The sequence below is a fragment of the Amblyomma mixtum genome, chromosome 5 (assembly GCF_055824585.1).
Source record: "Amblyomma mixtum isolate Tamu chromosome 5, ASM5582458v1, whole genome shotgun sequence".
Taxonomy (NCBI): Eukaryota; Metazoa; Arthropoda; class Arachnida; order Ixodida; family Ixodidae; genus Amblyomma; species Amblyomma mixtum.
In genome coordinates, this window is record NC_143016.1 from 2,440,378 (window position 1) to 2,464,921 (window position 24,544).

The following is a 24,544-nucleotide window of genomic DNA, read 5'->3' on the forward strand; positions in this document are numbered from 1 at the left end:
CGACTCTATCATCTACCGCGAGATTAATTCAGCTGCTTTGAACAACGCCGCTGAGACTGTAATTAGTGGTTTAAAGACTAAAAGATGAACCAAGAGATTGAAAAATCCGCCATTTAATCAATAACTATGAATGAAAATTTGATTTTCAGCACAATGATAATCTAATCATTCCAGTTTAGGAACATAAATATGTTGCATTAATTATGTCACGACCTCACGTGGGATTGTCACCTAAATTATATCGCATCCACTGTTTTCAAACGAATGCGTTTTCAAAAGGCGCGTAAAGCTCGCACCATCGCATTGAAGCTATTGGACTACAGTGCACTAGTAAGACTAGTACTAGAATATGTTAATATAATCTGGTTACGCTTAACTAAGCAATACATAAACAAAGTAGAACGAGCGCAAAAAAAGAATAAATTTGCAATAAATATAGGTAGACTGATTAAAAAACTGCCTACTTAATACAGCTGGTTTGCTTACCCTGCAGGCGAGAGACAAACTGGCCTGCATAAGATTCCTGCACCAGATACATCATAAACAGCATAACAATATATATATATATATATATATATATATATATATATATATAGCGAAGTATACGCTTCGTTAAAGGAAACATTCGACTCGACGTTTCGATCGGAAGACCATTTCGCAACCTATATATATATATATATATATATATATATATATATATATATATATATATATATATATATATATATATATATATATATATATATATATATATATATATATATATATATATATATATATATATATATATTCCGACTGCTTCAGGTACAGGTGCAGTCAAAAGTAAATGGAAGGCGACTTCGTCAAAAAAAAAAATAATTTCTTTAAATCTACAGCATACTGGTCCATTCTTGTTGGTGCACAGTGCAATTCGCAAAATCGCAATCAGGCTGCACATATGTATTCAAAGATGCATGAATTGGGGGGCCAATGATTAGTTTTTTTCGTGAATATTGCCTTCCATTTACTTCTGACTGCACCTGTACTCATTCTGTACGCTTACCATACGTGAATGAAGTGGCGTTGATCCGCTTATCACCAGCTGCTCATCATTAAGTTTGGTTTGGTTTATGGGGTTTAACGTCCCAAAGCGACTAAGGCTATGAGAGACGCCGTAGTGGAGGGCTCCGGAAATTTCGACCACCTGGAGTTCTTTAACGTGCACTGACATCGCACAGTACACGGGCCTCTAGAATTTCTCCTCCAAAGAAATTCTAGCCGCCGCGGCCGGGATCGAACCCGCGTCTTTCGGGTCAGCAGCCGAGCACCATAACCACTGAGCCACCGCGGCGGCTCATCATTAAGTAACTTGGTAGCTCTGGCCGAACTTTCCTTACTGACACTGCAATTACGAATGGACTTTCGACCCGATTAGGGGAGTATAAGCGACTCGTTGGCTGTGATGCTTATTTTGGAGCACTTGTTCTATCATTGGTTTTACTGCAGACTGGTAGTTCTTCACTACGTTGAATTCATTTGCTACAAATATCTTCCTTCCATGTACAGTTGACGTTCAAGCACAGGTTCATATACAGGGCTCGGTGGCAGAGGGTCAAAGCGCCCCGAACCAAGACGCGCACTCTCTGCCTCTTCCTCGTCGCTATCCGCTAGTCCCACAGGGATGCTGCTGGGGCATTTTCGTCACTACGCCATTATTTACCGTTACTGTGTGAAAGCGAAAAGTTCATCTATTTCTTCTATTACGCCCTTAACCGCAACGCTATTTTTTGTTGCATTTTGTACCGGGGTAATGCAATACTTGTCTACTTTATTCTGTTTATTTTTAACATGCGCCCTCATAGTTATAAAACAGTGGGGGATTGGCAGCATGTGTAGTAACTAGAGCCCACGGGGTTCGCTCCAGGGTGACTCGTGTAGCATCACCACCGTTTAGAATCTCTTACAGTCGGCAGCAACCCGTCCACGGGTCAGCAGTTTCAGTGGCGCTAAAATGACTCCATTAAACGGCTGGAACAGAAAGCCGGCGGTCTGTAGGTGCGAATCGCCAGCTATACGATAGTGCGATTTTTGTAGCGACCACAGTACTGGAAGCAGGTCGGAAAGTATCTTCGGCGTATTAGATCTGGCGCTTAAAAGTTGAGCGAAGTGAATTTTTGGGCGAGTTGGCATTGCATTCTTCAATAGCAGCACAAGAGAGCAAGGGAAAATAGAAAAAAAAGCACAAATACGGTGCCGAACCGACAATTTATATGTACTTAAGAAGTGCTCCCGAATATATGTACAATACAGAGAACCACAACCGCCACTAATTTCAGTGACTTCAACCCGGCGTTTCTTTCACCGTCTTGCCCTAAAAAACAGCAGCTCCTTTTCAAGAAGTGATTCGAAAGGAACCTTCACACGTGTTGTTCGCCTCGATAATTTCACGTGTGGTCCATCAGAACATCTAATGCGAAGGCAAGAAAACCGATAGTTGTTCAGGGTGACTGGATTCCAAGAGAGGACAGGCGTTGCAGGGGGCAGCAGAAAGTTAGGTGGGCGACAGTCCATGTGCGTACTGTCTGCGGACGTTTTTCTTGTTTCCAAGAAATTTTTATTTTTTTGGTGCGAAACCGTCTTTTTTACATGCAGAGGTGCAAGCAGGAAACCGTGGCACTCATCAAAATAATATAGACACATTCGCATCATGGTGGGAAAAATGGCACATGCCACTTAACCAAGGCAAATACCAACTCATGTCCTTCTTTCGTAAACAAATCTCTATTAACTGCACAAACCATATTAATTCAACTCCCATTGCCCGAACTTCCTCTTACAAATACCTTGGCGTTCACCTGACATCATCCTGATCATGGGTCACTCATATTAATTCAATATACTCCCAGGCCTCACGCACTCTTGGTTATCTGCGACGGAACCTAACCTCAACACTACCTGAAATCTGACAACTAGCTCATCAGACATACGTACGCCCAAAGCTCGAATACGCCTCACCAATCTGGCACCCTTCGCAAGCATACCTTACAAATGAATTAGAAGCCGTTCAAAATCGAGCTGCGTGGTTTATCATGTCACAGTACTCGCGTGATAGTAGTGTCACTGCACTAAAACGAGCCCTTTCCCTCCCAAGCCTCCAATCACGTCGCATCGTATCACGCCTATGCCTCCTTCATTCCTTTTTCTACCGCCTCATTAACAGGCATCCTTTGCTGCAGCCGCCATCAAGAATATCCCCTCGCCTAAACCACAGTCATCCCATAGCTCCCATGAAAGGCCCCACGTCAGCGATGAATGATTCATTTTTTCCAGATGCAACAGCCCGATGGAATGCCCTGCCTGATAATACTGCTTCTTGCACAGATCGAGCAATTTTCTGCACTAAACTAGCGAGTCATCTTTGTCTTACGTGATGTATTCGGCTTTACCAAATAATCTGATCCTGTGTTACTGTCTCTTTTCATGATTTTTTCGCTTTGTTTCGTTTTTTGCTTTTTTGTTTTCGTTTTTGTTGAGCTGGTATTTGTTACACACTGTTCTTGCCCCCGCCTTATGTAGTGCCCATGGGCCCTTAAGGCTTCAATAAATGAAAAATAAATGAAAGAGTGATTTTGAAGTGCTATTTATTGTGTTCATTTTGGTTCCATTCTGTTCGCAATAGTCGGCTGAACTCTTTTCTCTACTGTCCATTGACCTCGGTACAGGGACGAGCAGAGAGCAAAGTAACAAAAAATATTAAAGCTGTTTTTATATATGACATGTCGTGCAAGGGGCCTATTGGTTTTTATGCGCAATACACCGGGAAATGCACTCATCACGCGCCAAGCGAATTCGCTTTTTGCTTCTCCGAACGTTTTGATTTGTTCCGCGCAATGGCAGCTTCGGAAAAAGCTAAAGAAGACAGTACGGAGGACGGACATGTCCGAAGCAGCTCAGATGTGCCGCGTGAAGGTCCCTCAGCGACAATGGAAAACGCCGAGCCGCGCTTTATTCTGTTTGCGAATCTCAGGTCTTCGCAGATAAATTCGGAGACAAGGGCAGGGCTCTTTCCGGGTGCAGTTTTGAGACATGCTCGGAAATAAAAGCATGAGTTGCTGTTCTAGTTGGAGCGACGGGTTTCATGGTGCTGCTGCAGCAGCTGACGCGGAAACACGAAGCAGAAGGAGCGCGACACGACAGCGTCGCTGTGCTGAATTTCTTCTCTTTTTACCCGTTACGAATAAATAAAAATAGAGAAAATTAAATAAGCAACGCAGGACGCAGTGTCTTAACTTTGGAGTGATGCACAGGAGCTAACAACTGCCGCATAAAAATAAAATCCTCCTAAAAAAGAATCCACATAAAAAATTAAAGCCAGGGACCCTTGATGGGCTGTTACCATGACGTCTGCGCTGTTTCACGACTATAGATTTGCATGACAGGTTAGTTAAATGAAGCTGGGTAAAATTATAGTATCTGGAAAATTGTGTGTTGTTTCGAAAAAAGCAATATTGCTCGGTGCGAAAGGGGAAAGCTGAGAACAGTTCCCGCTGCGCGGATGTCCAGAGAAGGAGGAACACGTAAATTACGTTCGTATGCTATACCTTCGTATGGTGTAGATGCAACGGGTTGTTCATGGGCAGTAGAAGCGAACAAGAGAATGAAGGCAGCGTTGCCCACCGACATTTATGCCACTCGTAATCGGTGTCAGTCGCAGTCTTTACGAGACATGGATGGCGACCAAGACCGACGCCACTCGCGTTCGCGTGCAGCCGACGCGCAGCTGGCGTCCGACTTCATCCATTTTGCACTTGCCTGCAATGCACGCCAGCTGGGGAGAACGCTGTACTGGACGGTAACGCCAGAAGAAGCGGGTTCTGCCGGAGCAGGCTACTGTCATTGCCTGCGTGCTCATCATTCGTACGTGGTGTCAGAACTCGGCATAGTTCCGTTGGTACGCAGTGTCTGTTGGGGCCCAGCCCATGGTGCATGCGCAAATCAATACGAGAAAGAACGCACTTCAGCTAGGCGTATCCGCAGACAAGTCAGCCTGGTCATACACAATTCAGGTCATGAGAGTGCTCGAATGCATCCAGGGACGCTCATTCGACGCGTTGGGAAACAGTGAGCAGACGCACTTCAGTACAAACATTCATGACGCAACCAGCGATGATGACTTGCCAAGTGTGTTTGTCCTGCGCACTGCTGACGCTTCAAGGGAAGCGTGAATCGCTGGGCGAGTTGGTTATTCATGTTCTAGCAAAAAAAACTAGCGAACGGCGAGACACAGGACTGGCGACAGTGTGTGTGTATGTGTGTGTGTGTGTGTGTGTGTGTGTGTGCGTGTGCGTGTGTGTGTGCGTGCGTGTGCGTGCATGTCTGTGCGTGTATGTCTGTGCGTGCGCGTGTGTGTGCGTGTGTGCGTGTGTGTGCGTGTGTGTGCGTGTGTGCGCGTGTGTGCGCGTGTGTGCGCGTGCTTGCGTGCGTGCTTCTGGCCCTCAGTCTCGATTTTCGCTGTGTTTTTTTGGTGTCGATCGGGAGAAGTGCCTCTGGGTTTTGTTCTTGAGATGGAAGCTAAGTGGGCAAGGTGGTGAGAGATCGGTACTCCAATTTCAATTCGAAAATAATCCGCACATTGTAAGACACAAGAGCTTACCCACAGCTAGAATTTATGTAAAAAAATATATGTAGGAAGGAGTAAGGGCAATACACAAACTTGTGTAAATTTCGTATTCAACGTCCCGCGCCCGCATGTGAGCGGTGAGGGACACCGTAGTGGACGGCTCAAGGTGAACTTTGACCACATCGAGCTCTTTCACGTTCGCTGATAACGCACATCACACGAGTGCTTTTAAATTTCCTCTCCGTGAAAACGTGGTAGCTGTGGGCAGGATTTGATCCTATGTCCACTGGCAAAAAGAAAACGACAACAAAAATAACAACAGCGCGTGGGCACGTATAAAGATAACTTGTATCCAGATATGCGATTTTCTTCATATAAACATCCGTTGAGGGCATGCAGGTTGATGCAAATGTTTGGATTTTTGTTGTTACGGAACACCTCCCCAGTCTTTCTCTCTCTAATCAGGTGGCTCGAGTGAAGAGAACTGTAATTCTGTCATAAAGTAGATCACATTTACAGAATTGACAGTATGTAGCAGATGTGATTAGTCACCCGACTTCACTGATGCTCTGGCCGCACATTAAAGGTGCACTAAAGAGGAATCTGAACTCGTCTTTTTACCGCGGGAACTAGATCTGTACGTTCCGAGCCTTCTCAGGAACTTCGAATTATTGTCCGGTGCGGCCGATTTCCCTAATTTAATTCGGATTAAACGTCCCGGCTCCCGCCTTTTCTTTAACTCACCGGCGTCACCACTGAAGGTAGGAGCAGTCAACTAAAGCGTGGAGTGCCTTTCAGGCATTTGCGTGGCGGCTTCGCTTTCGCTTTTATTTTGTTTTTTAGGTTTCCGTGAGTAAATAGATCCAGTCAGAGACAACATAGCTGCAAATTAGGCCCACGTAAATAAAAATACGTCTGGACTGTCTGCTTTCGCCGATCGCTACGTACCACTCCGCCGATGGCAGAGCGGCAAGCCGACACGGGACTGGCTGAAAGCCACTCCACGCGTTGGTTGACTCCTCCTACCGTCAGCGGTGAGCTCAAAAAAAAAAAAAAAAGGCGGGAGCCGGGACGTTTAATCCGATTTAAATTAGGAAAATCGGCCGCACAGGACAATAATTAGCGGTTTTTAAGGATGCTTCGAACGTGTAGATCGAGTTCCCGCGGTAAAAAGACGAGTTCAAATTCCTCTTTAGTGCACCTTTAACTCACCGGCAGGTCTGCCTGATATATGCTTGGTCGCTAAATAAAGCAAGCACAAAAACAATCCGTAGACCATGTGATACCTTGAGCATGTAAAGAAACACAACTGCTCTTTAGCGCTCATTGAGAGCGAATATCCTTTCATCCAGGTAAGCAGCTTTACGGATGTCCGTGAATTCACCTGATCAGGGAATCTGGCAGTCTTTAATCTGAACAATCATGTATAAAAGCTTTCTTTCAATGTATGCAAACAGGATATCGAAAGTGCAACACGTGGACCCGACACGCAGATCTCATTTCCGACTACTCGGGGTGGCTCGTAGTAAGACTCAGTCAACAGCGGCTGTTCCAAGAGAGGACAGTGCAGCCAGCAGACATGGCCGAGTCAGTAGTGCAGCTCCAAGAACCGTAGTTAATTGTCCGTCAGCAACTGCAACGTACAAGTCAGCCCGTAGCCACATCGGTGTACTTATCCCTCCGACCATCCGATATAAACAGACGCACTTACTAACGCCATATTTTGCCAAAGCTGGCTGCTATGAGTTTTCGCTCTTTCCGATTACGATATCCGTTTGGAACCAACTTATAGCTTTGTCATTGTTTTAGTGAACAGGCATTTTAGTCCCACATCTGTGTAGGTATACTGCTGTGTAGACTTGCTTTGTACACATACTAAAATGCGCCTGTCCTGCTTGGGCCCTGTTGTGGCCTGCAGTATGTACTAAATAAGAAAGATGAACAAAAATAAATGCCACTCACTTCTAGACAGAACTTCAGTTTTGTTCACGAGTTCGAAGCGGCTGATTAGAGAGGTTGTATAGATTGTAGGGACGCACTCGTCCCCTGTGGTTCGCTTTCCCGCAATGCACCCTCTCTAGTTGTGTTACTTTAACTAAAAGAGGAGGGCGCTGGCGTCGCAGCGACACTAAAAGCGACATGAGCGCCATGGATGGCGTGTTTGCTGCGCGTGCGCGGGGGAGCGAGTACGACGGGTCTCTTCTGCTCGGCACCGGGAAAGCGCGCGGACGTGTCGCCCGCCGCTCCGCTCTTCGTCGACGGGCGCCTCGTGGTCGGAACATGCTCCCGCCAACCCGTCCCGTCCGGCCTCGGAGTTTTCCCTTGCCGCAGCGTGAGCGAACATTCGCTTGTAACCGTGCTGGTGAGTCGGACGACCTCGATTCCTCAGCGTATTTTGTTGCTAGCTGGCGTTATTGTTTTTGCAACAATAAATGCCTTGTTTGTGTCAGCCAGTGTGTCGTTCCTTTGTTCCCTCAGAGCACGGCCCGCCGTGGTCGGCGTGCGTTCGGTAGAGTACGCGACCACGGGGTGGGGTCTGGCGGTTTTGAACTGGGTCAGCCACGGTTAAACGGGGAAAACGTATTTACCTCCCCATTTTAAACCCCACAAGATACACTGCATATGAATAAAAACGCTAATATCTGCAGCAGCCAGTCACCAGTGGAGCTTTCTACGAAAGGAATCGCATGCCTATATGCAACTTCACTTTATTAAACAAGGGAGTCATGCACGTCCAAACGAGCACAGCCATGTACAGCTACGAAGGAAAGCTGCGCTGACAGCGTGATCAATTAGACCGCCACCTGTATATCCATCCTGGTTAGGTTAGTTGGTAGAGCAGCTGCCTCGGGCAGGCGGTTGTCATGGGCTGTAAAACTTTCCTGGGTAGCTCTAAGGCTGCGCTTGGGTGGATTCTAATGCATATCCTCTCGCCTCATGGCGTCAGCGGTCGTGGACGCTACATTTCAAACTTTGTTTCGAAGGGTGTAGGGCTGTTTTCACAAAGTCAGTGAAGCCGGCTACATTTGAAATCCCAAAAAGAACGCAATGGGAGGGCCATTTCGGGCCCAGAAGAAAGGATGGCTTTTCAAAAAAAAAAAAAAGATGAACGTTGTGAAGTTATACGGTGCGCCTAGTAAGTGCTGTTGACGCTGTAAATTTTTTCTTTTCTCACGCAGTACAGTGCTTTACTAGATGACTATGTAGGTTATTTCTCCTTGGGGAAATATCTTTAGATGATAAAGAAAATAATTTGTCATAAATGCGTGAGTGTGTGTGTGTGTAAGTATGCAGCTGAAATTCTGTGATCGTGGAAAATCGCGGTGTGAGTGAATTCTTGAAGTTTTTTGAGTCATTCGCGTCTTTTTTGTGAAATAGGGGACTCAAAAATATTGGTTCTACATTTCACTTTTACATCGATCACTTTCCCATTGCATCTTCGAATTTAATTTCGGCGTTTCTTTTTCGCTTCACTGTTGGCGGGCTTCTGGTGGAAGGTGGAAGATCGCGGGTACGAAATACATTTTTTTCCGGCGGTTGCTCTGGAGAAGGCTTGGTTCAGGCCCAGAAGGTGTTCCGATTTGCCATAGGGCCGCTGGTAGGGTTAAGCTTCACATACCCACACAACTAGACCACTGCTTTTACTGAGATAGCAGTTCGTGTGGCACTTGATGAAAATGCCAGTGTAGACTGTGTGAAGCGTCTCTAGGAAGCCTCGGTGAGCGAAGCCGCCCCCTCCAGAAGCGCGGCTCACCGACCACCTACCAACCTCCCCTCATAGCTTGGCGCATGCTCTCCCAACACCAACGTCCTCGATCCACCTCTCGACCCTCACCTGCCTTCACCCTCCAGAAGCGCCACCCACCACCAACACTCCTACTTACACCCCCCGCAAGGCCTCACCCACTAGAAGCGTATGCAAAACCCTCTGCCACCCTCTGCCCACCCCACCCCACAATAAATAAATGGCTGGAGTTCAACGTAGCTTGAACCTAGTCATACGAGTGAAAACGTTGTTAAGCATGGTATCCACTGTCTGAAATTAAGTGTCAAGGTCAAATGTCAAGGTAAAGTACCCAGTGGTATAGGTCATATGATCACAGGGCCATACTACCATACTACCACGCAGTTAAGTTCGGTTTGACCTGTCAGGCATTGACGGTCATTGCCGATGTGGTGCCCACTGTCTCAAATCAAATGTCAAGGTCAAGGTCAAAGGTTAGGTACCTTACGGTCATAGTCATATGACCACGTGTTTATACTACCATAGCCTGGGCCATACCACCACGCAGTTAAGTTCAGTTTGAGCTTGTGAGGCATTGAAGGTCATTGTCGATGTGGTGCCCATTGTCTCAAATCAAATGTCAAGGTCCATGGTCAAGGTCAAAGGTTAGGTACCTAACGGCCATAGTCATATGACCACGTGTTTATACTACCATAGCCTGGGCCATACCAACACGCAATTAAGTTTGGTTTGACCTTGTGAGGCACCGAAGGTCATTGTCTGATCCACATCGAAATCGCAAGTTGTGCCCCAAAGAATAGAGCTCTTGCTCTAAAAGCATTCATTGGAGTAAAAACGTTAAAGATTGAGCATAAATACAACTGCTATCGCAGTTGTATTCATGACCGTCCTGTCAATTTTTTCGCCTAAAGAGGAATATAGTGTTATTGTAAAATAAAGGCATTTGGTCTCTAGCCGAAGTGCCTTTACGAGTTCGAGAGTAGCCCCACGTAAGGGCCTTTTCACATGCTGCGACTAGAGCGAAAATAGTCGGCCTAGTCGGTGACGCCGCAGCGCGAGTTTCGGTCAGTACTTTCACATGAAACGCGTACCAAGCGAATTCGGTCGGGAGGACAGGCAAGGTTTTTCGATGTTCGCATAGGCAGCCCGTGATTAAACGCGGCAGAAACGCTGCATGGCATGTGTTGATGATGTTATGATTAGCGTGTTTTTAGATGCAAGGCAATATTTCGTATGTTTTGATTAAAATTAACAGTTCTGTTTACTCCGCGGCAACAGCTCCCACGTGACACCCCGTCGCACGCCGTCCCGGCGCTCCCCATTGGTCAGTCGCAGCGCGAACACACCGACGCTGCGACTGACTTCCAACCGGACAGAACTCGATCGCTGGCCGTCTGTGGCTAGACCGACGGCCCTCCCCAGTCGCAGACCGACAGAATTCGCAGCATCGCTGGGTTTCGCGGATCTCTTTCGCGCGGATGTCTCGATATATGTATGTGGCCAGGTTCAAACGTACACGCTTGTGCGGCTGTACGTGCGCCTTGCGCTGCATGCGCAGTTCTTATTTTTATTTGACGAGAAGCTCCTGTCTCCGTGATGGAATCTTTTGCAGCCGCACTGAACAGCGCCGTAAAATAATTTCCATTATTACTTTTGAGCAGCACCCCGCTTTCATGCGCCCCTAGAAAAAGAAAACGTGGAGAGTGGGAAGAGATCGGAGTTTTCTTCAACATTTATACCAACAGCCTGTGGCGCGTGCAAAACATACTCCATTTTATGATATCTGTACGATAACCGCGAGCAATTTCCTACATTGACCATTAACGATATGCTTTTTCGAGAGTAGGCAATTTCGACTGCGCGTCGTTGGGTGACACGTCTACACCCTTGGCCTTTTCTCTACACGGGCTGGTCTAGTAGAGGTGCAGCACGTTACATGGTTAGACTGACACGTTAGGGCAGCCAGAAGAAGCAGTCTGACTTCCGGTAGCACCATTCATCGTGCGCACGCCGCTTGGACTGGAGCCGGCTTGCGAAGCCGGCTACTTCGGGCGAAGAAGAGGTTCCACGAAGTGAGCGCAATTTGGTTCACCTGTTTGAACACTTATCATGCTCAAGAGACGTCGCGAGCCGATGGGAACAGGTCGCGCCGTCTTCGCGAGATGCCATTGTCAACACACCTACGGTCCCTTTTAGAACGCTACCTTTAAAGGCGAAGGTTCCTGGCCTATGCGTATTTGTGAAAGTCAATACAAAGCGTCCGCACATACGCCGGCTGACGCGCGAGAGGACGAGAGAGGAGGAGCGGAAGGGGAGCCGCGTGTGCAGTGGTGAGTCACCCGCACGCGCCGATAAACAGGAACTCGATCTCGTGATAGAGGGCGCCAATGAAGCAAGGAGCGCTCTTATTGCATCACCACTCCCGGAGTTGCCATGTGCGGGTGGAGCTCGCGTCATTCGCGTGGAGGAACAACGTCGAGCACAAGCTGGAGGAGCGAAGGACGCGGTGGGCAAAAGAGAGGCCAGGGCTTGCAAGCAGGAAGAGGCGCTAGCTGAGAAAGGGCCGTCGTGTCCACATCAGCGTTTGCAGCAAGAGAAATGCACCGAACGAGGCCTAACGCTTGGCACGTGCAAAACCCGTGGTGTGGGCACGCGAGCTGCAGGCCGCTCTTGAAAGACTCCAAGATGCTCGCGAAAAGCACAACAGAAGCCTTTTTAGCGCTCATCATCAGCATTACCACGAATCAGTAATCTACGTATAATGTTTTTTCGAGGACAATTTATTAGTATATATAAGCGCTTTGAGCGGCCTTCCAAGCTGGTTTATTTGTCTAAATCAACTTCCTGGTCCAAGCTTCTCACGTTTCATCATAATTTTATATGTAGCTTTCATTTTGAATACGCGTTCTGCCGGATATTTATCTAAGTATGCGGCTTCAGGCGTGTCCGTATGTTTCTGAACTCCTGTATTAGAGGCCCATAGCACAGAACCCCGAGAAATGTGTGCTACGCAAAAAGTTCTGTTTACGTTCAGCGGTACAACTAGGAGTATATTTTGAATAACGCTGACCATCGAACTTTCGCTTGGGTCTGAAGAGGATGTGGGGGCTGTGTATAGAGTGGCACATTGCTCAGATCTTTCATCGAAGTCGTGGTCCCTTGATCACTTCTACTCACTATGACATTGGCTATCCTATAACAAGCACGACAAGGGTTGTGATCCTCATGCTGATCTATCCAATTATGAAAGGTTACCGCTCGCTAGTGGGGTAGGCAATACAGCACTCAACTATGTGCAGAGGGAAGGGAGAAAGCAGTGCCCTTTGACGCGACATCTCTCCACACTTTCTGAAGCATAAACACTGCACGAAGACCCCTACTCAATATCAAGGCTCCGTAACTTATTACAATAGTTCGGCAGAAAAGGGCTTATCCCTATTCGGTGCAGAGCACACCTCTATTTGGGTGCATTAAAAAAAATACGTTTTTTTTTTCGGGTGCATACTCTTGCATAGCCCGCATTTTTTAGAGGGCACTGTTTGAAAACGGACAGTCCTACAAATGGGAACACTGTACACGACACGGAGAAATGTGTTAAAGCTCAACAAGACGGCTAAAAGTACTCGCTTTTTAAGATCTGCTAACGCGCTCTGTGTCAGGACTTATGACATTTTAACGAAACACAACAATGAGAAGGAAGTGCCTTGAGAACGACGTGGCAACAGACGTCTTTCAGTTTCCGGCTTTTCTTCGTGCACCTCAGTCCGGTGTTGCGTAAAATAATGAGCTTTCTTTTGTCTTAGCTTAATTCACAGGAAAAACTGTAGCGCCTAACGTTTCGTTGCAAGCACAGATGCAAGGTTTTTGCGCAGCAGTGTTTTACGCGCATACATCGGATTGTTGCGCGAAAGCTTTCTCAGGACTTTTACATAAGGGCTACATTTACAAGCATGCGACGAAATGTTTTCGCAAGGGACGCTCGGCGCGAGGGGAGAGGCTACAGACAGTGGGGAAGGAAGGGATAAAGCACTCCGGGAGCAGAAGCTGGACCTACTACGCGGGTTCAAGTATCAAGGCTGTCACTTTTCAAATCAATCTACGGCCCACACCAGTGGGGACCAAAATGGAGATTTGATGCTAGTGAGAGGGCAAAAGCAAGACGGGCTCGAGTTGCTCCAAATGTCAAGTTACTACGTCTAGCTTTGGGAACATTTTTCTTTGGCCCACTTTTTCCAGCGTGCATAGGTCCAGCCTGGGGTGGGGGCACTGAGGGGAGAGCGAGCGGGTGTCTACGGCAGCCCGTGGCGGGAGGACCCGGGCGAAGCGGTGTCGCGCGATGCTCACCGGAGTGCAACGATTGGATGGAACTCCGACCTCTGCTGAGGAACGTGACTGACTGCGTGAAGAGCGAGTGGCGGTGCTGGAGCTGCTTGTCGCCTCGGCCGGGCCCTCGCCGATCGCAGCGCCATCTCTGGATCAACTTGCGAAGCTCCGTCTGCACCTGGGGGTAAAAAGCATGCGCGATTAGGGTTCCGACCAACCTCACTTCACGGCGAGTACAGTTCAACCACGGAAAGAAAAAGGCGGCGATAGAGAGAAAAATGCCATCTATGTGAGAGGCAGCGAAAAAAGGACCGTATGAAGACAAGGAGAGAAAGCCACCTTCTGAAATAATGTTACAGCTTGTGAGCCGGCGGCTAATTTCAAGTTTCTTGGTGTCCATCATACGAGACGTTGAGACGTCACTGTACGTGACGGTTATCTGGTATTTAGTGAATGTTATTTATATGCGGCGAGGGTGGGGACGGCAGAATGCAATTTGTCACACGCGTAAAATAGGCACGTAAGTCAGACATGTAAAAAACTTCACCGTGATGCGTGTCGCTTTTGACAGCGTAACGCCCTGCACATCACGTACACTATAAACTACAAATATCAATAGTTTTAATTTCAGCTGGCAGTTAAATGTGAGATCCTCGCAATGTCACACAAATTTCACTGCCGAACATATTTCTCACAGCAAAGTCATAGCGTTGGCAGCAGAAGATGCACATTTTGAGATCGCTCAATGAATAGTCTTCATCGCGAAACAACTGCACATTTCAACGGGCTACATCAGCTGCGAAGGGAATGGGTTTCTAATTTTTCTGTCACTTCACTGCATAAGCTTGAGTATGTGGGCAGTGTGTTAGCATTTTTAGACATTCATATATTAGCCTATTTTGCTGTTCTCAAGTAAAAATTAATAAGGATTCAGCAAAACGTTTCCCAGATTAGCATATTTCTGTAATGTAGTGTGCTTGTGACGAACAATTTTTTGAGGTTCGAGACTTTCAGACACATTTTCATTGTTTGGGCATTTCAAGGTTAGGCAGTACGGCGCAAGTACTTTAAATCCCGAGCTACACGAAAAAATATCTACCACGTCAGGAAATTTTATCGCGATTCCCTCGGATGTCCTGCTATCTGCTACGGAGCGGCTCCATCCTCGAAGTGAAGAGAAAAGGGGGAAAAAGAAAAAGCCGGGCAGGATTCGAGTGACGGGCATTAGAAAAGGTAGTACCGGTTGTCAATGTGCTCCTACTCTCCTTGTTATCTACCGTTTTATGCTGCATTCATTTCTGCACGTACATTTCGTTACTCACTGCCTTGCACTCAAGTACGTAGTTGCGCCGCCATTAGAGTAGGGACAACTATGCAGGAAAGAGGTGTTTTAAAGCCAGATAGCGTTGTCATTTGGTAGCAGAACTTGATATAAGTATGAGATCCTATAAAGATGTAATGCGTTCTGTGTAACCTCTCTGTAGGGAACTTTCCACGCGATACCAATTCTTCTCAACTGTGTTTTTCTCGCTTTGACGGTTATCTAAATTTGCCACGGAAACGAAAACAAGAGGTTCGAAGCTGCACAGTCATTGCTGGCAGTTACCATCATATATAGGGAAGAAGAAGTGGGGACATGTTGATGGAGCTAGTTGTTGTTTGCCCACTATGTGCACAAAGCTACAGTTTATTGAAGAGTTGAGTGCATAAATTCAGAAAATATTAACGGATGTGCAGCCGACATTTCCGTCTGATTTAAAAAGCACAACTATACCGTCGCATGGCCAACGACTTTACTTCCGCCTCCGGCCATATCACAAAGTGTCGATTATACGCTGGCTTGCTATTCGATGGCTGATGAAAAAGCGATCTTTGAGTCCACTCACAACCTTGTTACTTCTGCCTAACTTTTTATAGCTATCGTGCTGTTACTTATTCCTCGTCCGTGTGTTGTGTTTTATGCGACCCCATACGCCCACCATAACCAAACGTTGTGTTCGTTGGAGGTAAATCTCTTAGATGAGCAACGCACAACCGATCGGCAGCTTTGGTCTATGATGACGTGGTACTCACCTCGCCGTTCAAGAAGCAGTACAGCAGCGCCACCACAAACCCCTGCACAGAGACAGACGAACAAGTGAGGAATGTATGGCGGCACCGGAAGAACACACCTGACGTCATGAGGTCACGTGCAAGGACCGGGGTAGCCTTACGGCCATTCCGTACACGCAAATTAACTTTGCTTCCTCTATGGGCCGTCCAACTTCGGCTCGTTTGAAAGCGTGGAGTCAGCACTCCTCGGGCGAAGCCATTTTGCTCTCCAGAGAAATGCAAAGCAAGCGAGGCGAGAAATGAGCATCTTTCGGGCAGCGAAGAACACTCAAGGAACCTCCGCAAGGTGGCGCAGTGCTACAGCTATTCCAGAAGATGGCATGCGGAAACTCCCTGGCCCTCATCCTTTACTGTGCGTGGCTCGCTTCCTCATTTCCTTTGTCCCCACAGCCGTCAAGATCAGACGGCGCAAACCGGCAGGCCAAAGCGCAAAAAGGGCGCCATCACCAGTCAGCCATTGCGCCTCGTGACGACTGTATAAAGGACATAAAGAACTCTCTATCTTTTCTATGTATCCCCGGCGTATTCCAGGGTGTGCATGTGGTAGAATCATTCCTTCTGCTTCAAGAAAGAAGGCCCGAAGAGCTGACGGGCCTTAGCCTGTTTGTTGGAATTGCATAAGGCCATGGATATACGAATCAAGCAAAACCATGTGCACGTACAGTACAGTGCTGACAGGCTATAGAAGAAAGTTTAAAATAAGGGCAAAAAGCTGCTTTATCTGGAAGCGTCGCACTCCGTGTGGCCTGAGTAAAGTTCTCGCACAATAAAGGGCATCGCGTTTCGCTATTACGCCACCCCATCAAGCCTGCTCTGAAGATAGCAAGAAGTATGGTACCCTGAGAAAACAACACAAAGAACCCATGTCGAAACCTCATGTGCAAAAAAAGTAAGCAAAAATGGCTCCGCGACGAAACATCGCCGCTGTTGCCGTGTCGTTTTTTCGGCATAATGCGTTGACGCGCGCTATTTCTCATGTGTGCTTCTCTTGCCGCTACGCTGTTTTGCCTCAGAGGCCGTTTTCTGCGTGCCGTTCTGAGCTGTTTTCTCATCGGCTGCTTCGTCGCACCCGATAACATTACACTAAATGCTCAGAGAAGAAAACATTGGGAAACTACACATAGTACGGTGCCTTTCTGCAGTTCGAAGTGCTTAGACAAGCCTCATTTATTACTTCCGGCTGCAGGGGCAGCCCCCATTGAAAAATTTCAACTAGAACATTTTTAGATAGTTAACCGCTTAAAGATTACATGCCATGGTATGGTATGGTAGGGCACGGTACAGTGGGGCACGGTACAGTATGGCATGGTGTGATATGGCATGTAAACGTATGGCAGGTATTGTATGGCTCGGCAGGTACAGTACGTCGCGGTATGGCATGTCTTGCATAGAATGACATGGTATGTATGGTACGGTACTGTACTGTGCAGTATGACATGATATGGCATGGCATGCATACGAATGACATGGTATGGTACGGTATGGTACGGTACTGTACAATACAGAATGGCGTGATATGGCATGACATGCATACGCATGGCTCAGCATGGTATGGTATGGTACGATACAGCACGGTATGGCATTACGTGGTATGGTATGACATGACATGGTAACGTACGGCATAGTATATAAGATATGGCATGGTACGCATGATACGATGAATGACTCCGGGGTAATTTCGACTGCCTGATATTCTTTAACATCCGCTGACACCACACGCCACACGGGTTTTTTGCCTTTCACCTCCATCTAAATACAGCCGGCATGGCTGGGATGTCATGCCACGACCTTGGGATCAACAGCCGATCGCCAAAGCCTAGCCAATCAGAAGCTACTGCTTCTGAGAACTTGCAGTGTGGCTGAGTCGCTCCTGGAACTGTTTTCGTAGAGCCAAGCACTACCACTTTGGAAGCTGGGCTCAGACGCTCTGCTGCTCATGGACAAAGCAGGAAGGAATAACAGAGATATCTGTCCGGTAGGAGAAAATAGAAGAAGAAAAGTGGAGCAGTCCGGAGTTCATTACACTGCCTTGCAAACAACCTCACCAGGCGGCGTCTCGAGAGCACTAAAGAAAGGGAAGAGAGCGGGAAATTGACCTACGCGGCTTTGGAGGCCAAGACTCTAGTGCTGCGACCAAGAAACACAGTAGGGCGTAAAAATGGCGCAGCAAGCTCATGAAAATGCCGCTTTCCAAAAGAACTATCTGATTATTAACAGCGGAATATGGTTTGGTTTTTGGGGTTTAACGTCCGAAAGTTACTCAGGCTATGAGGGACACCGTACCAATAGCTTCGGCCAATCCCTTCCCTGTGTAGACCAGAATTATAGTGAACTATAGAAGTATAGTACACTATAACCAGAATCCAGAGCCGCTCCGCGGCGCGGCCATTTTCCGCCGACTGGAGCGCCGCAGTGCGGGCGTTTCTTTGGGGACTGCGGGGCTGCGGCAGCTCCGCGGCCGCGCAGGGCTCTGGGAATTTCGTCCACCTGGGGTTCTTTAACGTGCACTGACCTCGTACAGTACACGGGCCTCTAGAATTTTGCCTCCATCGAAATTCAACCACCGCGGCCGTGATCGAATCCGCGTCCTTCGGGTCAGCAGCCGAGCACCATAACCACTGAGCCACCGCGGCGGCTAAAATGGTTCCTTCGACTGACATAAATAGAACGGCAATGTAACTCGAAGCCATATTGAGTTGTCAAGACTCCGCGCAGAACATATGGTAATAGGGATGAGCTTTTTGGCTGCGCGTTCAAAACACCTTTTACTGAGAATGGAAAAGACCACTTAAGTTCGGTTCTGGCTACAAAAGCCAGAAGCGTGTGGCGCACTTTAATTCGCACCGAGTGAACCCATTACGCCACCGTATCTCTGCCGGAACACGTCTGCCGTAACGTTTCGAAGCCGACACCAGCTCCGCGCTTCCTCGAAAGTGCACAGCTCCGTGGGAGGCCGCCTTCGAAGGCGCAAAGCTCGGCGCCAGCCCGCAACGTGCGCAAAGGGGGCACCTCACAACTGGAAGGCGACAAGTTCCTCGACCGGAACGCAGCCAAGCGCATGCAGTCTCGGCCGGTGGGAGAAGCGGTGTACGAGGGCGCTGCTCCGACCTTTGTTCCTCCTGTTCGGCATGCACCCGAGGCGCAAACGGGGCCCAAGGGTCGGACGCCGAACCAATTAAGGAAATAGCCTTTTCCCGAGCGCCTTTTCGCGGCGAGCAAAAATGGAAATGCGCTCGCTGGTCCGCGCCGCCGGAGAGGCAAGTTTGCGGAGGAGTTGGCACGAACACACTGGCAACAAGAGAACTTGCGTAAGCGTGAGGATAAATGAAACGGTAGGAAGCGCCGCAGGCGGCGGCGGCGGCTCCCCTTTCCGGGAAGCAGGCTAAGTGCGCCTGCAGCCCAAAGCAGGCCGCTGCTTCTCTTGTCTGATCAACTGCGTTACTCTAGCTAGTCACGCGCCTCCCTTCTTCCGAGCGGCCAGGCGCAAAGAGAGGAACTAAGGCCGAGGCTCAGAGAAGCCTCGGGAGCCGATGTGCGCTTTGAGCACGCGCAGCCTGCCTCGTCTGACGTACTCTGCGCCTTCCATCTATCCCATGCGCGGCTACTCTGCGCCGCCACCCGGCAATCCGTTTATCACCGGGGAAAAAGTTCAGCTTGCGTAGGCTACGTGTTGACGCGCTGCAGGCCTGTATACGAGGAATGGACGACAACGACGTGAAACTGGGGTAACTATATGTGCTAATACAGCTGGCGCTGGAAAATTGTTGCGCGGAAAAAGAACACGTTTTTGACACGTGTACCCTCGAAACATTTGGTCCTCCTCGAGGGGAAGTGCTGCAGCTGTACGCAGTAAAGAAAGCTGCCTACTTTTAAATGAAATACTTCTGCGGCAGCGGCGCCGCGGAACAGCCTTGTTCCATTTACGCAATGTGCCGAGAACTCGAGGCAAGGTTTTAGTGTGGTTACTCAGCTGGCTTGACAATGTCAGATACAGTCCACGTCGCGTAGGTTTGCGCCATAATAAAGGACTAAATAGTTCACAGCGGCGAGAGAAGCGAAACCGCTTGGCATGAGTGTGCAGTTTTTAGCACAGGCTGAGAGACATGAAAGGCTCATTATATGCGCCAGTTTCTCTTTGACAGGGTGAGCGAGGGCCAGTTGTCGCTAAGGTGCAATATCAATTTGCTTACTGTCTTATAAGGAGCTATGAGAGAAACACAATATGAAATCTAGGGGCGCAGTGCTGCGTTCACGTACTTCGGACGCACAGCTCGTCGCAGAGTCGTTTCACTTGCCTGGAATGAGGAGAACAGCTGGTCGATGTAGAGCCACACGAGCTCGAGCATGTCCCCGGCGGCGGCCAGCGACATGCCCAGCAGGAAGGCGTAGTGGGCGCCGAACAGCGGGACCAGCACCAGCGTGGACTTGAACCACTTCCTGCCGGCGCAGCGAAGGAGAAAAAAGGCGCATCATCGCAGTAGTAAATGGCGTCGCCGATCAAGCCTGACCGCATTGGAACAACAGAGAAGGACTTAACATAAAAGGGGGGGATCGACTGCTGACCCGTAAATTTGCGCCTTTTATGCCGGTTGTGCAGTTAAACACACGGGCTCCTCATGACAGTTCCCATTCAAGGACCTGTGATGGCCCAGACGCGCTCTCACTGGCCAACAGCCGAAGGGGACAGGCGACGCAGTTTTTCAGCTGAAGACTTCCGCATGGAGAAAGCCTTTGCCATGGCTATCGTTGCATAAGCGAAAGCAGTCGCAAAAGCCTCTCGCGCCACACGCTGCCTGTGCACATGGCGGCTATGTTCTGTTGGTAAACCTAGAACTTACCGCGTGCCTCATGATTTCGAAACTACTACACTATTCCAGACAGGGAGACGAGTCAGACGAGACACGCACAGAGCGCTCGCTTGTCTGTTAGTCTCGCTCATGCTCTTGCCTTGCGGTTCGCTGCATAGTTTCGAAATCATGGTACAGAAGCAACGCTCTGCGCGCTTGCATGCTGAGCCTAGCGACTTGGATGAACGTAAGGGCAACCGAAGGCCGGAGAGACTGGTCAGTGAAGTGCGCTGTCACAGCTACCAGAAGCGTGGTGGCCTTACCTGTAGCGCAATTTCCTTGCCTGCGGCGTTTGCGAGGCAAAAAGTTTGGCGAACAACACCCGCGTGATGTTTAGGAACAGGATGAAGTTCACCTGCGCAAAAGAAGGTGCAGCTGCGTGAGAACCAAGTTTAAAACGTCCCGAGGCACAGCTCGTCTGTTAACTGTTCACACGTCCAAGGTACACGGCCATCGAGAAGGGCTGCTAGTGTTTGCCAAACAGTGGAGAGCGTTCCCGTGGTCCCAATACTCAGGCACATATTGAAAGGATGAGTGGTACGGCAAGGCCTAGCACAGTGGCAGACATGGACATGTGGCCAGGTCACTTCCTCCACATTACCGCCGACGTTACACTGCCTTCGAATAATTTACCCATTCATTTTCCCGCATCTTGCGCGCCGGAAAACGCGCACGGTGGCCAATTTTAAATGAAACAGAAAGAAGACCTCTTTGTTTCATTGATATCGATCTGTGTTTTTTGTACGCGACCCGAGGTGCCGGTAATGCCGCTGCGAGCACAGTCTGCCGTCCTCGCAGGCAATGAGGCGAAACAAGAATAAACGCTTCTTTCTCGAGGAAAGTGAGGTGAAATTAAACGCGCTAATTAAACACACGGCTCTCTCTCTTGTTGCGCGCAGCCGAGCACACCGAGGGTCCGGACCGTGGATTTCCAATATTTGTTTTGACAGGACGAGATGAGCGCACGCATTTCAAACGAGCCGCTTTGAGGCTAAGCCGAGAGGGCGACCCCTGCGGGGCCAAGCGAAGGAAACGCGACGGCTACAAAGCGCAGAAAGCGGCAGAACAATGTGGAGTCAGCGGGAACGGAATGCGACAGGCGGATGAAATGCGGGCAAATAAAATCACTGCCAGCGTATTTAATTAGTCCTTTACAGCGGCGGCGAGCCCTCACTGCAGGCTGGCAGCGAGTGCCAACTTGTCTCGACGTGTCAGCTTAATTTAATCTCTGCCGCGATCTAATCTAATTGCGCTCAGCCGCAGCCAGACCGCGCTCAAACTGCTTTGTGACCGCGTCGACCGACTGTCGGCCCCCTCTTGTCTGCCGCTCTCGATGCACCGGCGCAGGACTCTATAGGAGGCCGACTGTCAACAGATTGTCACCTCGCCTGGGCTTCGCTCACCAGCGTTTGCTGGGCGCATGCTTGAGCATATGGATTTGAGTCGTTGAAAGATGACGGACTGCGCGGACGCGTGCTGATCTGAGGCCAGTGCTTTGGAACCAGGTCCTTTGATGTTTATCTTAAACGCAGTGGTGCTCACTTTTCGTTGCGCTCGATGAGCAGACGACCTCTACACTCATGTATTTCTGTGCAGACATGGGCACCCTCACGAGAGCATGTTCATGAGGGCATCCTCACCCTTACCTCATGAGGAATTCACTCGGTGAGGTGAGGGAGGGCAGAGGTGGTGAAGTGAGGGTGGGCAAGATGCATGGGTTGAGTTGAGGTTGAGGGCGTGTCACAAACTTCGTTCTTGGCCCCGGCCATTCGTTATGTTTTCCGTCCAGGGGCGCAGCCAATTCCAGAACGCGTGGACGACCACCAAAGGAAAATTACAAAACAAGCACTGTCTAAAAACGAGCTAGGGTACGAACGCCTTCTTTGGACAACCCTTCTGTTCTACGACAACCATCGATGGTCCTACTTATGCCACAGGACGTTCATCAGAGGCTCTTTTCCCTCGCAGCTCACATCGCCCCCGGACAAGCGCATGGCAGCGGATACTGCTGCACATGGTGCCGACAGGGGTTCACGCAGCCGCATGGCGGCGCTTGCTTCTAACAGGATGCTTGGAAGCTTCGTGTCGAACCCCGCGGCGCCTTGCTGAGTTGCTGCTCATTACGAGGCTTAGTAAGGTGTGGGTGTGGGCTAGTTGGCAATCGATGGTAAACGTAAGGCGCGGGAAACACAGGGACGTAAGGAACACGACGGACAAGCGCTACTTCCGGCTGAATTTTATTAGAATGATTGATCGGAATATATCGACACATGAAAGGGGGAAGAATATAGAACCAACACAAAGAGCATACAATACTAAACCAAAGACATGTCCCGCGGTTCATGCAGAGATACATAATCTCTTTTCTCGAAAGAGCGACTGAAGGCGCACTTAAGCAGCCACTCCCTGTCCTGTCTATCTCCATAGCTTCTAATATCTCTCTTACAGGAGCGGATGAAAACGGTGAAAAAGGAGCTTACTCGAAAAAGGAGATTATGTATCTCTGCATGAACCGCGGACATGACTTTGGTTTTGTGTTGTACGCGCTTTGTGTTGATACAGTTTTTTATCCCATATATGTGCCTATACATTCCGGTCAGTTATTCTAATGGAATTTAGTTGGAAGTAGCGCTTGTCCGTCGTCTTTCTTTTGTTCCTGTGTTTTTAGCGTCGGACGTTTATCATTCTAAGGGCCTATCGTTGTGCTGCTGCCCGTTTTTCGCTAATGGCTAAGCGCTGTAGAAAAGTCTGAAGACATACAGACTTTGCGCCAACTTGGGCTACCACAGCGATCGCAACGAGCGCACAGTCAGGTGCCTGGAGCTGGTCACTTGGGCGGTGCTGGTCAGGTTATGGCACGTGACGAGACGGCGATAGTCTACGCCCTGAATTTACCGGGGAGAGCTCCGTATAACAGCTTTCGCTGTGCATATTTTGTCTATTCCTTCAAGACATGTTGCATTATTACTACGTAGATATCAAACGGTCAAAATAGCCTATATATTGGAAAGCGAACGGTCACAGTCAAAATGCAAAACTCCTAAAAGAACCGAAAGCAAAAGAGTTAGAAGTCACTTAACCCTCCTCCGCAACTCCACAAGCACCATTACGGTACGCACGCATCCGTCTCGGAACCCCTTTCTCATTGACAAGCGCTCCTTCACCGCTCCTCTACCCCCAAAGCCACACGGTGCGCCCTATCACATGACTCGACGCGCCAACCACGAGCAGTGGAAACTTAGCACACGCTCTGACTGCTTCGTGTCTCGCTCTCATTGGTTGACTGCGGTGTGACGTGACGACCTCTGCTGAACAGTCCTGTATTAGTGGGACGACGCCCACGGCTTTTCCTCCGAACGTCAGCTCTAACATATTGTCGCGTTAAAACTGCGTGTTCAAGCATTATTACTCGAGTTCACGATGTGGCACTCGAAGGTAGCCAATTGAGATTTTGGTGCCCGCGCATGTCAAGACTTCAGTCATGTCTCATTACCTCTCACAAAAGTCGAATGAAGAAACGCGAAACAAGGTGGCTGGCCGGTAAAATTGTTGGCATATCAGTTTATGGCAGCGGGATGCAGGTGGCCTCATAGGGACAGGCAGGGAGACCATTCCTGTGCAAAGCGCTGCATCAACGACTAACTGCGAAAGGTAATGCACACGTACATGCGCGAAAGGTTACAGCGCCGACTAGACAACCTTGTGCTCTCTTTTGACTATTTGTGCGATGTGGCCTCCGCAAGCTATACGCCCGGTGTGACGAAAGCTGGGTCTGCCCGACACGTGGCGTGCGCAGCAGCCATCTGTCGAGGGAGGCTCGAACGTCGCTAGATATTATTTTGCCCTCGAGGGAACGGTGTGAGAGCGTAATGCAGCCGTCAGCTCGCTGAATAAGTGATGCCTGCCCAACGCCGAGGG

The 24,544-nt window shown here is 48.9% G+C and overlaps 1 pseudogene across 1 annotated transcript in view; it reads right to left on the reverse strand.

Annotated features, from left to right (window-relative positions):
- LOC149341139 (secretin receptor-like) overlaps positions 1-24,544 on the reverse strand; it is a 132,323-nt pseudogene that overhangs the window by 14,108 nt on the left and 93,671 nt on the right. The window contains exons 10-13 of the transcript XR_016282874.1: positions 20,890-20,981; positions 20,075-20,216; positions 15,741-15,782; positions 13,689-13,845 (exon numbers count right to left, since the gene is read on the reverse strand). The product of XR_016282874.1 is annotated as a secretin receptor-like (transcript). The remainder of the gene's footprint in view (positions 1-13,688; positions 13,846-15,740; positions 15,783-20,074; positions 20,217-20,889; positions 20,982-24,544) is intronic.